Genomic DNA, 17,934 nt, shown 5'->3' on the forward strand with positions numbered 1-17,934 from the left:
ACTGAGTATAAAGCAACAGCAGTCTAACGTTGGGGAAAGGGCAGGAGTTTGGAGAGAGACACCATTTATGGCACAGCTTTGCAAGATGACAGAAATTTGAGAGTGGAACTCTTAACAATGAGTAAAACCTTCTGGTAATTCAGCCCTCACCTAAGTGCAAGTTAGAAAACCATGAGACCTGTGGTATATTTCATGCAATAATATGACAAAACCCAAACTTGGCCCAAGTACTGACTAATTTAAATCCTCCACACACAAATCTCAACAGCATAACTGAAAATGGAGAGTCCCTAATATTTATTTTGACCTTAGAAAAATGGAGTTCATACCATATACCCAAATTTATTTATATTCATTGAAAGAGACATGCCCATTACCAAATTAAATACTATTTTCCTCAGACTCTTCTGCTTTATTAAGGATTTCTGGCATTCAACTAAAAGTTATGGAATACATACAAATCAAGAGAAAAGCATATCATTAAGAAAAGACAAGCAATTAATAGAACCAGATTTAGAAATAGCACAAATGTTGTAACTCTTGGGGTATTTAAAATAACCATTACAGACATGTAAAAAAAAAAAAAAAAAGAAAAAAATCCGGTAAAACACTGTACAACATACATAAACAGATGGGGAATTTCCGCAGATAATGAATGTAAGAAAGAGTCGAATGAAAGTGATAGGAATAAAAATATAGTAATAAACACGAGAAACTACTTCAAAGTACTCATCAGTAAGCTCAATATAGCCAAAGAGAAACTTAATGAACTTAAAACAGGTCAACAGTAATTCATGAAGGGAAAAAAAAAAGGCATGGGGAGGAAGATGATATGTACATTGGATGTAAAAACTCCAATGAAAAGACAGAGATTGTCAGACTGGACAAAAAAAGCAAACCCGACTTCATGATAGGCACAGGAAATGCATTTCAAATATAAATGCAAAGATAAAAATAAAAGAATGGAAAATGATTTATTACACAAGCACTAATCAAGAGAAGGCTGAAATGACTGCATGATATAAACAAATTGTACTTTACACCAAGGAAAACTATCAGAGAAAAAGGAGGAAATTATATAAATATAAAGAAGTCACATCGTAAGATGACATAACATTCCAAAATGTATGTATATATTAATTTATTTATAGTCTAACAACACAGTTTTGAAATTTATGAAGCAAAAAATTGATAGAAAGAAGAGTGGACAAATTTACCATTATATTTGGAGATTTAAATATTCCCTCCTCAGCAATCATTAGAAAAATATAAGGACAACCAACTAAATCATATTATGAATCCACTTTATCTAATTAAAAATTATAGGACACACAAACTTAGAACAATACATATTTTTTTTAAAGAGCACATGGGATATTCACAAAGATAGAATTATATTAGGGGCCACAAAATAAACCTCCACGTATTTAAAAGAAGCAAGAAATACAAAATAAGATCCTTAATAACAGTGTAGATAAGGGATGAAAAATAGATATCACAAAATACACAAATATTTTAAAATTATATAACATATTTCTAAACAATTGATGGGGAAATATGAAGATTAAAGTAAATTAGAAATATTTTGAATTAAATGAAAATCAAAACATATCAAAATTTGAGACACAGAGAGAAATGTATAGTATTAATTACTTGTATTAGAAAAGAAGTATGTCTCAAATCAATGATCTAAGTATTCATTTTAAGAAACTACAAAAGGAAGAGAAATTGAACTTAAATAGAAAGAAGAAAGTAAAACAAATGAAATCAGAAATCAATGAAACTATAAAATAAAATAGAAAATATCAAGAAAACTAAAAGCTGATTAATAACAAAGACAAAAAAACTAAAAAGATAAATATTTGGCAGGATGGATTAGGAAAAAAAATAGAGAAACCCAAATATCCCTACAGATGTCTCCTTAATATCAGATCCTGATATTAAAATTTTATTAAGGGAATATTATAAACATTATAATAATAATATGTTCCACAACTTAGCAAATTCCTTGAAAGATTAAACTACCAAAGTTTAATGAAGAATTGAATTGCACTATCCATTGAATAAACTGAATTTATAGTTATACTCTTCCAGTACATGAAACTTTAGGCACAGATGCCTGGAAAAGGGTCCATACTACTCAACTAATTTTACAACATCATTGTTATATTCAGAGTGAAGCCGAAAGAATGAGAGAGAGAAATGAATAGAACAGAATAGAGCAATGTATGTTTAGAAATTAAAATTTTATAAAAGTACTATTTAAAATAGTACCAAAAAGATGAAGACCTTTACTATAAGTCCAACTGAATATATGCAAGAGCTGTGTCTTAAAAACAACAAAACATTGATGAGAGAAATCAGAGATCTAATTAAATGGATATATATACAATATTCATGGATTAGAAAACATGATTTGTTACTACGTCAATTTTTCCCAAATTATTCTATGCCATGATACATCCCAGTAGGTACTTTATAGACATCATTAAGCTGACTCTAAAATATACATGGAAAGCAAATTTGCTAGAATAATAAAAAAAAATTTTTAAAGAACAGAGTCAGTGGACTCACACTGTTTGATTTCAAGGCTTACTATAAAACTACACTAATTAGTGCATTGTGGAATTGTTGAAAGAACAAACAAATAAGTAGAACAGAGTAGAGAATGCAGGAATACACACACAGGCACACACACCTACTTAACTGATTTCAAAACAGATATCAAGTCAATTAAATGGAGAGCTGACAGAACAGGTAACAAATGGTGTTGAACAACTAGACATATATCCATATCCAAGAAAAAAAAAAGGGGAGAGATCATCTCAATCCATACCTTACAGCCTTATACCATGTATAAAAATTCATTCAAGAGAATTGCATTGAGCTGTTTGAGAGCAAGACGACAGAGGAGTAGGAGACCTAAATTTCGTCTGGTCCCAGGAATTCAGCTGGATAGGGATCAAACCATTCTGAACACCTATGAACTCAACAGGAGATTGAACAAAAGAATAGCAGCAACTCTCTGAACAGAAAAGCGACCACTTTCTGGAAGGTAGGATGTACGGAAAAGTGAATCCACGGCGATATTCAGGACGATAGATGGCAGGGGAGGGGGCCTCCGGTGGCCGCTTCTGGCAAGTGATAGAGCCACGGAGCACAAAATCGGAACTTCTAGAAGTCGGCTCTGCTGAGGGACATCGCTCCAGTAGGTAAGCAGGGGGTGGACCCTCGCTGGGACAGTGTGGTCTCAGGACCCTCGGGGTCACAGAAAGACCTGGGTGCCTGAGGGCGGCAGAGCTCCCAGGTATCGGAGTAGGGAAGCTGGCTGCAGAGATGGAGCCGAGGCGTGGGCTCTCAGCTCGGGGTTGCCATAAACTGTGTTCCGTGGCACAGTCGGGCCACTGCTCCTCCAGCAAGGACCCAACAAGCGGCAGATCCGGGGAGACTCCCCTTCCTCCCCTGGGAGGAGTGGCGCAGGAGCACACTGCACGGATCTGCTGGGTTTGGAGACTCCACACGGGGTCAGGTGCCAGAGATAGAAATGCTCGGTCACAGGCTGGGTGAGCACGGAGTGCGGCCAGAGCCCAGGGAGACAGGAGTGATTGACTGCTTTTCTCTGGGGGCGCACTGAGGAGTGGGGCCCCGAGTTCTCCGCTCCTCTGGGGTGGAGATTGGGAGGCCACCATTTTCACTCTTGTCCTCCAAAGCTGTACGGAAAGCTTGCAGGGAACAAAAGCTCCCGAGAGCAAACCTGAGATTACTTAGCCTGGACCCGGCAAGGGCAGGGTAATTCCGCCTCCGGCAAAGACATATGAGAACCACGGCAACAGGCCCCTCTGCCAGAAGATCAGCAAGAACAGCCAGCCAAGACCAAGTTTACCGATCAATGAGAACGGCAGAACTCCAGCGCTAGGGGAATACTGCACATAGAATTCATGGCTTTTTTACCATGATTATTTAGTCTTTCAAAGTTAATTTTTTTAACTGTCTTTTTTTTTTCTTTTTCCCTTTTTCAACCAACATCTTATCAATCCCTTTTTTAAAAATCTTTTTTATTTTTCATTTTTAGAGTCATATTCCATCCCTTCACACTAGTTAACCTTATTTTTGGTATATATATAAGTTGTTCCTCTTTAAAATTTTGGGATAGTTTCTTCTAACAGACCAAAATATATCCTAAATCTCTAGTGTATGGCTTTGTTCTAGTCTCCTGCCTGATCACATTCTCTCCCCCCGCTTTTCTTTTAAATTTCTCTTCTTTCTTTTTTCAACCAACTTCTTATCAATTCCTTTTATAAAATCTTTTATAATTTTCATCTTTACAGCCATATTCCATCCCTTCATTGTATTTACCCTTATTTTTGTACATATATAAGCTTTTGTTCTTTAAAATTTTGGGAGGCATTTTTTTCTAACAGACCAAAATATGCCCAAAATCTAGTGTGTGGCACTGATCTATACACCAGCCTGATCATATTTGATCATATTCTTTTTTTTTTTAATCTTTTCTTTTTCTTTTTTTTTTTTCTTTTTTTTCTTTCTTTCCCTTTCTTTTACCCTGGTTTCAGGTCTCTTCTGATTTGTTTAGTGTATATTTTTCTGGGGTTGTTGTTATCCTGTTAGCATTTTGTTCTCTCATTCATCTATTCTCCTCTGGACAAAATGACAAGATGGAAAACCTCACCTCAAAAAAAGAACAAGAGGCAGTACTGACTGCCAGGGACCTAATCAATGTGGACATTAGTAAGATGTCGGAACTAGAGTTCAGAATGACGATTATAAAGATACTAGCTGGGCTTGAACAAAGCATGGGAGATATTAGAGAAACCATTTCTGGAGAAATAAAAGAACTAAAATCTAACCAAGTTGAAATCAAAAAGGCTATTAATGAGGTGCAATAAAAAATGGAGGCTCTAACTGCTAGGATAAATGAGGCAGAAGAAAGAATCAGTGAGATAGAAGACCAAATGATGGAAAATAAAGAAGCTGAGGAAAAGAGAGATAAACAACTACTGAATCACGAGGGCAGAATTTGAGAGATAAGTGATACGATAAGATGAAACAATATTAGAATAATTGGGATCCCAGAAGAAGAAGAAAGAGAGAGAGGGGCAGAAGGTATATTGGAGCAAATTATAGCAGAGAACTTCCCTAATTTGGGGAAGGAAACAGGCATCAAAATCCAGGAGGCACAGAGAACCCCTCTCAAAATCAATTAAAATAGGTCAACACCCCGACATCTAATAGTAAAACTTATGAGTCTCAGAGACAAAGAGAAAATCCTGAAAGCAGCTCTGGACAAGAGATCTGTAACCTACAATGGTAGAAAGATTAGATTGGCAACAGACCTATCCACAGAGACCTGGCAGGCCAGAAAGGACTGGTATGATATATTCAGAGCACTAAATGAGAAAAATATGCAGCCAAGGATACTATATCCAGCTAGGCTGTCATTGAAAATAGTAGGAGAGATAAAAAGCTTCCAGGACAAACAAAAACTAAAGGAATTTGTAAACATGAAACCAGCCCTACAAGAAATATTGAAAGGGGTCCTCTAAGCAAAGAGAGAGCCTAAAAGTAACATAGACCAGAAAGGAACACAGACAATATACAGTAACAGTCACCTTACGGGCAATACAATGGCACTAAATTCATATCTCTCAGTAGTTACCCTGAATGTAAATGGGCTAAATGCCTCAATCAAAAGACACAGGGTATCAGATTCGATAAAAAAAACAAGACCCACTAATATGCTGTCTGCAAGAGACTCATTTTAGACCCAAAGACACCTCCAGATTGAAAGTGAGGGGGTGGAAAACCATTTACCATGCTAATGGACACCAAAAGAAAGCTGGGGTGGCAATCCTTATATCAGACAAATTAGATTTTAAACCAAAGACTATAATAAGAGATGAGGAAGGACACTATATCCTACTTAAAGGGTCTATCCAACAAGAAGATCTAACAATTGTAAATATCTATGCCCCTAACATGGGAGCAGCCAATTATATAAGCCAATTAATAACAAAAGCAATGAAACACATGAACAACAATACAATAATAGTAGGGGACTTTAACAACCCCCTCACTGAAATGGACAGATCATCTAAGCAAAAGATCAACAAGGAAATAAAGACTTTAAATGACATACTGGACCAAATGGACTTCACAGATATATTCAGAACATTCCATCCCACAGCAACAGAATACACATTCTTCTCTAGTGCCCATGGAACATTCTCCAGAATAGATCACATCCTAGGTCACAAATCAGGTCTCAACCAGTACCAAAAGTCTGGGATTATTCCCTGCATATTTTCGGACCACAATGCTTTGAAACTAGAACTCAATCACAAGAGGAAAGTCGGAAAGAACTCAAATACACGGAGGCTAAAGAGCATCCTACTGAAGAATGAATAGGTCAACCAGGAAATTAAAGAATTTAAAAAAATCATGGAAACTAATGAAAATGAAAACACAGCTGTTCAAAATCTTTGGGATGCAGGAAAGGCAGTCCTAAGAGGAAAGAATATAGCAATACAAGCCTTTCTCAAGAAACAAGAAAGGTCTCAAATACACAACCTAACACTACACCTAAAGGAGCTGGAGAAAGAATGGCAAATAAAGCCTAAACCCAGCAGGAGAAGAGAAATAATAAAGATTAGAGCAGAAATCAATGAAATAGAAACCAAAAGAACAGTAGAACAGACCAACAAAACTAGGAGCTGATTCTTTGAAAAAATTAATAAGATTGATAGACCCCTGGCCAGACTTATCAAAAAGAAAAGAGAAGTGACCCATATAAATAGAATCATGAATGAAAGAGGAGAGATCACAACCAATTATAAGAAATACAAACAATTATAAGAATATAATATGAGCAACTATATGCCAGCAAATTAGAAATCTGGAAGAAATGGATGCATATCTAGAGATGTATAAACTACCAACACTGAACCAGGAAGAAATAGAAACCTGAACAGACCTATAACCACTAGTGAGATTGAAGCAGTAATAAAAAATCTCCCAACAAACAAGAGCCAGGGCCAGATAGCTTCCCAGGGGAATTCTACCAAACATTTAAAGAAGAATTAATACCTATTCTTCTGAAACTGTTCCAAAAAATAGAAATGGAAGGAAAACTTCCAAACTCGTTCTATGAGGCGATTATCCAAACTCGTTTTATGAGGCACTATTACTTTGATCCCAAAACCAGACAAAGACCCTATCAAAAAGGAGAATTACAGACCAATATCCTTGATGAACATGGATGCAAATATTCTCACCAAAATACTGGCCAATAGGATCCAACAGTACATTAAAAGGATTATTCACCATGACCAAGTGGGATTTATTCCTGGGCTGCAAGGTTAGTTCAACATCTGCAAATCAATCAGTGTGATACAATACATTAATAAAAGAAAGAACAAGAACCATATGATCCTCTCAATAGATGCAGAAAAAGCATTTGACAAAGTACAGCATCCTTTCTTGATCAAAACTCCTCAGAGTACAGAAATAGAAGGTACATACCTCAATATCATAAAAGCCATCTATGAAAAACCCACAGCAAATATCATTCTTAATGGGGATAACCTGAGAGCTTTCCCCCTATGGTCAGGAACATACTTTATGTGGAAAACCCAAAAGACTCCACCCCAAAACTGCTAGAACTCATACAGGAATTCAGTAAAGTGGCAGGATATAATATCAATGCACAAAAATCAGTTGCATTTCTATATACCAACAACAAGACAGAAGAAAGAGAAATTAAGGAGTTGATCCCATTTACAATTGCACCCAAAACCATAAGATACCTAGGGCTAAATCTAACCAAAGAGGCAAAGAATCTGTACTCAGAAAACTATAAAATACTCATGAAAGAAATTGAGGAAGACACAAAGAAATGGAAAAATGTTCCATGCTCATGGATTGGAAGAACAAATACTGTGAAGATCTCAATGCTACCTAGAGCAATCTACATATTTAATGCAATCCCTGTCAAAATACCATCCCCTTTTTTCAAAGAAATGGAACAAATAATCCTAAAATTTGTATGGAACCAGAAAAGGCACTGAATAGCCAGAGGCATGTTGAAAAAGAGAACCAAAGCTGGTGGCATCACAATTCTGGACTTCAAGCTCTATTACAAAGCTGTAATCATCAAGAGTATGGTACTGGCACAAAAGCAGACACATAGATCAATGGAACAGAATAGAGAGCCCAGAAGTGGACCCTCAACTCTATGGTCAACTAATCTTTGACAAAGCAGGAGAGAATGTCCAATGGAAAAAAGACAGTCTCTTCAACAAATGGTGTTGGGAAAATTGGATAGCCACATGCAGAAGAATGAAACTGGACCATTTCCTTACACCACACACAAAAATAGACTCAAAATGGTTGAAAGACCTAAATGTGAGACAGGAGCCCATCAAAATCCTAAAAGGGAACACAGGCAGCAACCTCTTTGACCTCAGCTGCAGCAACATCTTCCTAGAAACATCGCCAAAGGCAAGGGAAGTAAGGGCAAAAAAGAACTATTGGGACTTCATCAAGATAAAAAGCTTTTGCACAGCAAAAGAAATAGTCAACAAAACCAAAAGACAACCGACAGAATGGGAGAAGATATTTGCAAATGACATATCAGATAAAGGGCTAGTATCCCAAATCTATAAAGAACTTATCAAACTCAACACCCAAAGAACAAATGATCCAATCAAGAAATGGGCAGAAGACATGAACAGACATTTTTCCAAAGAAGACATCCAAATGGCCAACAGACACATGAAAAAGTGCTCAACATCACTCGGCAAGAGGGAAATCCAAATCAAAACCTCAACGAGATACCATCTCACACCAGCCAGAATGGCTAAAATTAACAAGTCAGGAAACGACAGATGTTGGCAGGGATGCAGAGAAAGGGGAACCCTCCTACACTGTTGGTGGGAATGCAAGCTGGTGCAGCCACTCTGGAAAAGTGTGGAGTTTCCTCAAGAAGTTGAAAATAGAGCTACCCTATGACCTAGCAATTGCACTATTTTGTATTTACCCCAAGGATACAAATTAGTAATCCAAAGGGGTACATGCACCCCGATGTTTATAGCAGCAATGTCCACAATAGCCAAACTATGGAAAGAGCCAAGATGTCCATCAACAGAAGATTGGATAAAGAAGATGTGATATATATATATATATATATATATATACACAATGGTGTATTATGCAGCCACAAAAGAAATGAAATCTTGCCACTTGCAACGACGTGGATGGAACTGGAAGGTATTATGCTGAGCGATATAAGTCAATCAGAGAAAGACATGTATCATATGACCTCACTGATATGAGGAATTCTTAATCTCAGGAAACAAACTGAGGGTTGCTGGAGTGTTGGGGGGTGGGAGGGATGGGATGGCTGGGTGATAGACATTGGGGAGGGTATGTGCTATGGTGAGCTCTGTGAATTGTGTAAGACTGTTGAATCACGGACCTGTACCTCTGAAACATATAATACATTATATGTTAAAAAAAATACAAGGATAATAGGAAGGGTAAAATGAGGGGGGTAATTGGAGGGGGAGAGAAACCATGAGAGACTATGGACTCTGAGAAACAAACTGAGGGTTCTAGAGGGGAGGGGGGTGCGGGGATGGGTTAGCCTGGTGAGGGGTATTAAAGAGGGCATGTATTGAATGGAGCACTGGGTGTTATACGCAAACAATGAATCATGGAACACTACATCAAAAACTAGTGATGTGATGTATGGTGATTAACATAACAATAAAATTTTAAAAAACGTTGAATACAGAAAAAAAATTCACTCCAAATGGACATAGATCTAAAGTGTAACCTAAAATGATAAAACTTTCAGAAGAAAACATGCAAAAACATTGTTAGATTGTAAGATAAAAATTTTTCAGAGAGGATAAAGCATGAATCACAGAACAAAATGTGAAACAAATGGACTTAATCAAAATTAAAAACTTTAGCTCCTTATAAGGCACTGTAAAGAAAATGTAAAGATAAGACACAGACTGGGAGAAATATTTGTAAAACACATATATGATAAAGAACTGGAATCCAAAATATAGAGCTGTCAAAATTAAATAATGAGGAAACAGACAATCCAATTTTAAAAATAGGTGGCATACTTAAGCCTACATTTTGCCAAAGATTACAAATAGCACCTAAACACATGAAATTATGGTCAACATTGTTATTATTTTTTGGATAATGTGATAAAATTACACACCTATCAGAATGAGTAAATTAAAACAAAAACAAGGAATAAAAACAATATCAAGTGCTTGAAAGAGTGTGCAGCAATCAGAATTCTCATACCTACCCAGTGGAAATGCAAAATGTTACAATTAATTTGTAAAAGTGTTTGACAATAATTATAAAAATAAACATATACTTATCATATGATCAGCAATACCTTCCTTAGACATTTATCCAAGGAAAATGAAAACATCTCCATATAAAAACTTGTATGTGAGTAATCACAGTTACTTTAGTCATAATCATCAATACCCCTAAATAGTTCCAATGACCATTACAGGAGAAAAGATTACAAATCATGGAGACATTCATACATCGGAATACTACTCAGTAATAAAATGGAATGTAAATGGACCTCAGATACATGTTACAACACAAACAAATTTCAAATGCATTATGCTAATTAAAAGAAGTCAAACTCAAAAGGCTACATATTCTTTGATTCCACTTCTATCGGATAATACCAAAAAAAAAAAAAAAAATCAAAATTACAGAAAGGAAAACATCAGTGAATGCCCCTAGCTGGAGTTTGGGGTAGGAGATTAACTACATTATTTTTCAGGTCAAAGCAACTGTCCTATATCTTGCCTGCAGTGGTGAATATATGACTATAACATTTGACAAAATTCAAGCACTGAACACTTAAACAGGTTAAATTTTACTACGTATGAGTTATACTTCAAAACATTTACCTTAAAAAAAAACTATTGTGATGAAAAATACAGCTGATACTTGATTACAGACTAGTCAGTGATGAAGATGATACTGATTAACTCTGTGGATAAAGGCAATGTTGACTATTTTCATGATATTTATAACAATGATTGGGTGCCAGGCATTATGTTGTTTTATAGATATTATCTTTAGAGTTTTTGACAGAATTGGGAGTTATATGTAATAGAATCACTTTTTTCTCCACTGGGAAAATGAGTTTCATATGAGTTAAATAGTAAGCCAAAGCAACACAACTTGAAAGTGTCTGAGCCCTAAATGACAGGTCCATTAGATTCTAAAAGACATTCCCCTTTTTTGTTGGCAGTGAGAAAATAGGAAGGAAAAGAGTTAAAGATCTTAGTGAGAATTAAGAAATTGTTCTATTATTAGAAGAACATGAGAAAGGTGGCAGAAAGATTAGATTCAAAGAAGGAAATATCAGAGTGGCTAATGACTATGGTGAAAGTTGAACTGGGATGACAAATCAAAGCCCTGGAGATCAAATAAATGTGACATTATGCTCTTAAGAGGGTTATTAACGCTTACACTGAGATTTTTGAGGTTGATGGCAAAAGGGGGACTTGGTCCACATTCAACTAATTATAGTTGAGAATTTAGTTTTGTGTATAAATGTGTTTCTGTGTGATTCTCTGTGTATTATAATATAAAGTCACAAACAGGGCTGTTTCTCAAAAGGAAAAGAAAATATATTGGAACTGAAACACTAATACATATTTCTTGACTACTGGAAAGGAAGGAAGGAAAGAAGGAGGGAGGAAAGAGAGAGAAGCAAGGGAGAGAAAGAAAAATTAAGCCACCATGTTAGCCTGCAAATTGGAGGAAATATGAGCTGTGTAAAAGTTTAATAAATAAAAAGTAAGAATGAAAGTATTTTCATCTTGATCCACAGGGAATTAAGTGCATAAATCTCTACATTTACCTCTGTAGCCTGACCTTAGGAAGCAGAAATAATTGAGAAAGTGCTCACCGAATCCCATTATTAGAGAGTGAAATTACATAGAAAAACCTAATCCTGAAATCCTCATGCAGGTGAAGTCTCCTCGAAGACAAGCTTGCAGACTACAGGGAGCTGACAAATGGAATTGTGTATGAGATTATCAGTCTCCCAGAGACTCTTGTGTATGCTCACTTTATTGGAACAGCAACAAGAGCGCCCATTTACTGGCAATGAGAAGTGCCTGAAGAATTTATCTATCATCTAGGAGGAGTGTGAAAAATACCCTGTAATATCGTTTAAAAATATGTTCATTTGCTAGGAATGAAAATTGAGGACAGCTGCTACAACTGGTTTGAAATTCATTCTCTAACATGAAAAGGAAGGTTTCAGACATTTCACTAGGTTAAAGAAAAAATAAAAATCAAGAACCCTTGATGGTGCTGCAGAAAATAAAACACTATGCAAAATAATTTTATTTTTCTTTTTTAGGACATTGGCTTTTTGGAATATGAATAATTCATAACAGTAATAGTACTTTTTAAAATGTAAAATGGAGAAGGTGCCAGGATGCTGTGTTGCAATATTAATGCATCTCTACATTTTTAAAATGTTAATATTATTGTAAAGTTCTAAATGCTTTACATTTGTCATCTCAATGAATTATCTATGATGATGCAGCTTTTATCATTATCCCTATTTTACAGAAGAAGTGGAGGCAGAAGAGTGTGAACCACATACTCTGGAACCATAAAGAATGTTCTAGAATTTTCCCTACAGAGCCCTATAAAACTCTGGGAAAATTGTGCTTTGGCATAACCTCATCTTTAGTTGTGCTTCCTCAAAAGTGCCCTTCTGCTGGTTTTTTGGAATGACCCATCTGGGCCTATTTGGTTGAGCAAAGATCCATGCTCAGATTTTTTTCTGATATTCATTTCCCTCCTTTATCAAAATTTATTTGTTGATATTCATTCTCTGAGGACCTTGCTAAGTAATTCCTCCTCACAGGCTAATGGAACAATGTACTACCTTCCCAGCTAATAGAGTTGGATTTCAAAAGAGCCATTTTGGAGACATTAACTTATGGAAAAGAATTGATATTGATGAAGAGACTTTAAGGCATCAAGCAGGCCTCTTACTTAATAGCTGAAGTACTTAGAAAGTCATTCTGTACTATTCTGCCTATAATGTACTTAGCGGTAACATCCAAGTCATCTGGGTAAAAGCTAGACTTTTAAACATTTGGGACATCTAGAGCTATTCAAAATTGCCTTATCAAATTATAAGATGTCCATGTGATCAGAGGATACCAATTTCAACAGAATTGTTTACTTTCAGTAGATTGATAGAGATTTTTGTTTGTACTTAGCAGTTGGAAAACTGGGTAAAATCTGAAACTGACGTGAATCTTTCTTCCCTGAGCAAGTGCTAAAATTATACCACCAAGACATGCATTTCTGATAACCTCAACTATGTGTGATCTTAAGTGTTGTTGCCATGAGAAAGTACAGTATATTTTGTTGACTGCAAAATATGCAGAAATCTTCAAAATTTGTCTGAGCAGTCCAGGTTCAGAACCATCCATGTACTGCTATTAATAAAGAAAACATCCTCATATTCTAATGTGATAGCTTACAACACGATCAACTGTAGATTTTTTAAAAACCTCTGGCTATATACCACAAATTATTTCATTATATGACATACTTTTGAATCAAGCAGTTGATAGTCACAAATATAGGTACCAAATCATAGAAGCTTATTATTCTTGCTTTCAATATGAGTCTATAAAATCTTGCATAAATTATGCAAATGTTATCAACTGTCTTATTTTGTCACTAAATAGTTATTCGGTGCTCACCAAGCAGAATGTTCACATGTCACATTTCAAAGTGTAAATTTTTAGCAAAAGAACTCTCAGAGTTTCCTCAACAGCATAACTGAAAATGGATAGTCCCCAATATTTATTTTGACCTTGGAAAATTTGAGTTCAGACAATATACCCAAATTCACATTATATTCATTGAAAAACAGATTGAGTTCTGATCTAGTGTATTCTGTACTGAAAGGAGCATTTCATATATGAAGTATTCCTATAAAATAGCATTATATCTTAGGGAAATTGTGAAGTGGATGGGGCTTGCTTTTGAATCATATGTCCTGTTAATATCCACTTTCTTTTGTGTTTATTTCCTGAACAACAACTTAAACTGACTTTTAAGATATACCATATACATCAGGCAGTCCTGTCCTGTTGCTTTCCTCTCTAATTTCATGTTTATATTATCTTTCATCTCTCTTGATATATACATATATTGAGAAAGAGATATAGATATAGATATAAGCACACACACACACACACACACCCTTTAATCTCCAAAAGGACATTGACCACTCTCATATCTCACACATTTCCACCATTTATTAGCTCCTCTAGATCGCACTTTGGAAATATTGGAGATGAATCTTTATTTCTTCTTCTAGGGGCTTTATAACAATCCAAGATGGTGGTGCAGCCCTGGGAGCTCCCCAGGGAAAGATCAAGTGGCCTTGAATGTAGCTGAGAAGAAGCTGTTCAAGCTCTGGCGGGTGTTGAACCGGGAGAGGTGACTGAAGCACCGATGATTCCGGCTGTGACAGATGATGGGCTGATCATGCAGCACCACCTCAAAAAGCAGGTGTCAGGTGTACATGCCAACATTACTCTGTGAAGAAGCACCGAAAACTCCTTCCACAGACCTGGCTTGCCCAGAAAGAGAAAGCAGTCATTGAAGTGGAAACCCCTACAAAGCCATCCAGGACTAGTGAGCCACAGCCCAAAGGGCAAAAGAAGACAAAAGTACCCCAGGACATAGACATGGAAGACCCTGAAGATGAGAGCTAAATCTCTCACCCCTTCTACCAGAAGATTCTCAGCTGGAGCTAGGAGGACTCTGCGCTTCAGAGGACTTTGGAGAAAGCATTGCCCCTTTTCATTCTCCTCAGATTCCTCTTCCTTAATGGCCCTAGTGACCTAACCTGGAGGGTTATGTTGAGAGGAAGAGGGTGAAGAAGAAAGATTGGAGAAGGGGCTCCTTAGCAGTCAACTCCATTTGTAATCAAAGCCCTAGAGTTCTTACTGAAACAAACAAACAAAACCCCAAACAATCCAAGATGGCAAAGAGCTGATCTGGTGAATTATTATGTACAAAGAAAGAATGCTAGAGGTATTTCCTAGCGAGAGGTAACAAAGAGCAAATCTTGAATGGGTGTGGAAAGTTTCTTACCTTCTCTAAATTTGTCCCCTGTAAAAATGAGTCATAGGGCGGCCAGATTTTCTGAGATTCAAATGACTAAATTATATATGCTTTTATACATACAAAAGTGGGAGCCCAACGCCTGAAAGAGAGCACACACACAATGAATACCCATATTCGAATTTCAGTGGAATAAGCAGGATGTAGAGAGTTAGTGGCTGATATTGGGCCTGGGGAATGAGAAGCAAACCAGTAGACAGGGAAGTGGAAGAATTGGGTTTTCATGGGAAAGGTCCTGATAGCCGAACATCAGTGGTTAATATGAAAAGGCAGAGGGCATAAGCAAATGCAAGAGGTTATGGGATTTTGGTCAGAGTGGAGCTGGAGTTTATAGAGCTCTGTATATTGAATTATCAAGGGTTTTATGGGAAAAAGATAAGGAAGGGAGGAGAAGCATGAGATTCTAGATTAATAGCTATTGGGAAATGAGATGAAGAGGCAATGACTGGGAAATTGATGAGGTGGTAGATATTAGTAGTAATAGAACTAGAGATATAAAGAAGAGATACTTTTATAATTTGGGGAAGTGGCACAAAAAGGGATAAGCACTGGCCATAAAACTTAATATCAGTGTCCAAATGTGGCTTCCACACATTCCCTCTGATACTTTATGAGATCCCTTTCAAGAAGCAGCTTGATTTTCTTTGTAGGAAAAAAAAATAAGTTCCTTAAAGAAAAATTAATATCATGGTACTTAAAATCCCTGAGGTTGATCCTGTGCTCAGTGCTTTGTCTACTTAAAACTCAAACAGGAGCCATATGACTTCTATGATAAAAATTGATTATTTTTATGGCTGAGGAAATTATTAGGTTACACTGAAAATTTGGGGGCCATATGCAAGCACAGAACAGGCCATACAAATGTTAAGTAACAATGATCTTTACCTGAAGATTCATGTATATAATCATTTTAAGAATCTGTTAAGGGAGTAACTACACTGAGTTTTGTTTTTTTTTTTTTTTTGGACACAGAATATTCTATGATTTAAGAGATGCATATGTACTAAACTTGAAGCTGAAAATACTCTACTGTGTTTATCAGGTGGTTTAATGGCTGAGAACCTTCCAAAATAGGTTTAGAGCAATCTGTGATACATAATCACTGACTTTTAAAAGTTCAGAAAAAGTTGTTATGGTTTATTTGGAGATATCATATAGTTTACCAAAGTCTCCTGGGCTTGTTGATATCCCAGGTACTTTGTGAATGAGACCTTTTTTATTCTCCCTTCATTTGTTTAGCTCTTTACCTAATTGATTTTCTGTGCTAATACACCGGAGGTCTGAAGAAGGCAGTGCCTCAGCTGTGACAGATGAAATAAGGTGCTTTCAGTCATTGCTTTTATCCTCTGTGTCTAATGTGTTGGTTACAGCTGTGCAGTTTAACAGCGAAATCAATATATCGTTTGTTGCAGGTACCTGAAAGAACTTAGAAGTCCTTCAGTATTTTAACTATTAGATTTCCCCTGGAATTTTTATGTATTCATTCATTCATTCATATGTTTTCTGATACTGAATGTTACAAAGTTAGGGATTTTTTTTCCCCTCCCTCTTGCCTTCTTTGCAAACACTGCCTTTTCCACTAGCTGGTTAAGTTACTTTTCTTTGGGTTTTGGAACATCTGCCAATCTAAATGAATCCTGTAAAGTGTAAAATAAATGTTTAAAAAATCTTTTCCATTTTGTCTAAATCATCTTTGAGCTTAAACATTTAGCATATGTTCTACTGAAAATGGAACCACTTTGTATTGTGCACGGAAGGCAGTATGTGTGGGGGCACTTGGGTAATTTCTCATGTAAATGGATGCTTATATTGCCAGTTTTCCATTTTACATTGGCAATGACATGGTTTCAGCCTGAAACAGAAAAAAAATTCTCCTGATTAGAACATTTTCCCTATTCAATATTTTCTTGCATATATTTATATTCTCTTTTTTATTATTCTCCAAATGTTTAGTGCATGTTAGTTTTACTTTCATACCCTGAAAATAAACTTCCAAAGGGTGGGAAATGTGACCCACTTCTCTGTAAGCCTAAACAGTTAGCACAAGCCCTAGATATGGAGTGAGGGCAGCTCATGTGGCTTTGAAAACTCGCATAAAACTTATCAAGTTGATTTACTGTTAGTAGGTTCTTAGAAAAAACCTGTTGAGTTTGTTTTTTAATTTCATTTAAGCGTTGAGTTTTTCTACATATGTCCATGCCCATATATAATTTATAAGAGTAGCTGTCTTATGCAAGAATTTTATCTCAAAGTGAACTTATTTTTTAAAATGCATTTAAAAATTACTAACATGCTGGGCGCCTGGGTGGCTCAGTCGTTAAGCGTCTGCCTTCGGCTCAGGTCATGATCCCAGGGTCCTGGGATCGAGTCCCACATCGGGCTCCCTGCTCAGCAGGAAGCCTGCTTCTCCCTCTCCCACTCCCCCTGCTTGTGTTCCTGCTCTCACTATGTCTCTCTCTGTCAAATAAATAAATAAAATCTTTAAAAAAAATTACTAACATGCTTATTTCAAAGAAGGTACATCTTTAGATGAAGTAGATATAATACAGTGGTACTTAAGAGAACGCACAGTTCATTTATACTTATTCCATATTTTAGCATGTTATTTGCAATAAACCTAATATTAAATCTTACCATCTTAAATGTTAACATCTAGAAAGATTAAAGATTTAGAAGGCTCTTCACCCA

The sequence above is a fragment of the Phoca vitulina genome, unplaced genomic scaffold (assembly GCF_004348235.1).
Source record: "Phoca vitulina isolate PV1807 unplaced genomic scaffold, GSC_HSeal_1.0 scaffold9, whole genome shotgun sequence".
Lineage (NCBI taxonomy): Eukaryota > Metazoa > Chordata > Mammalia > Carnivora > Phocidae > Phoca > Phoca vitulina.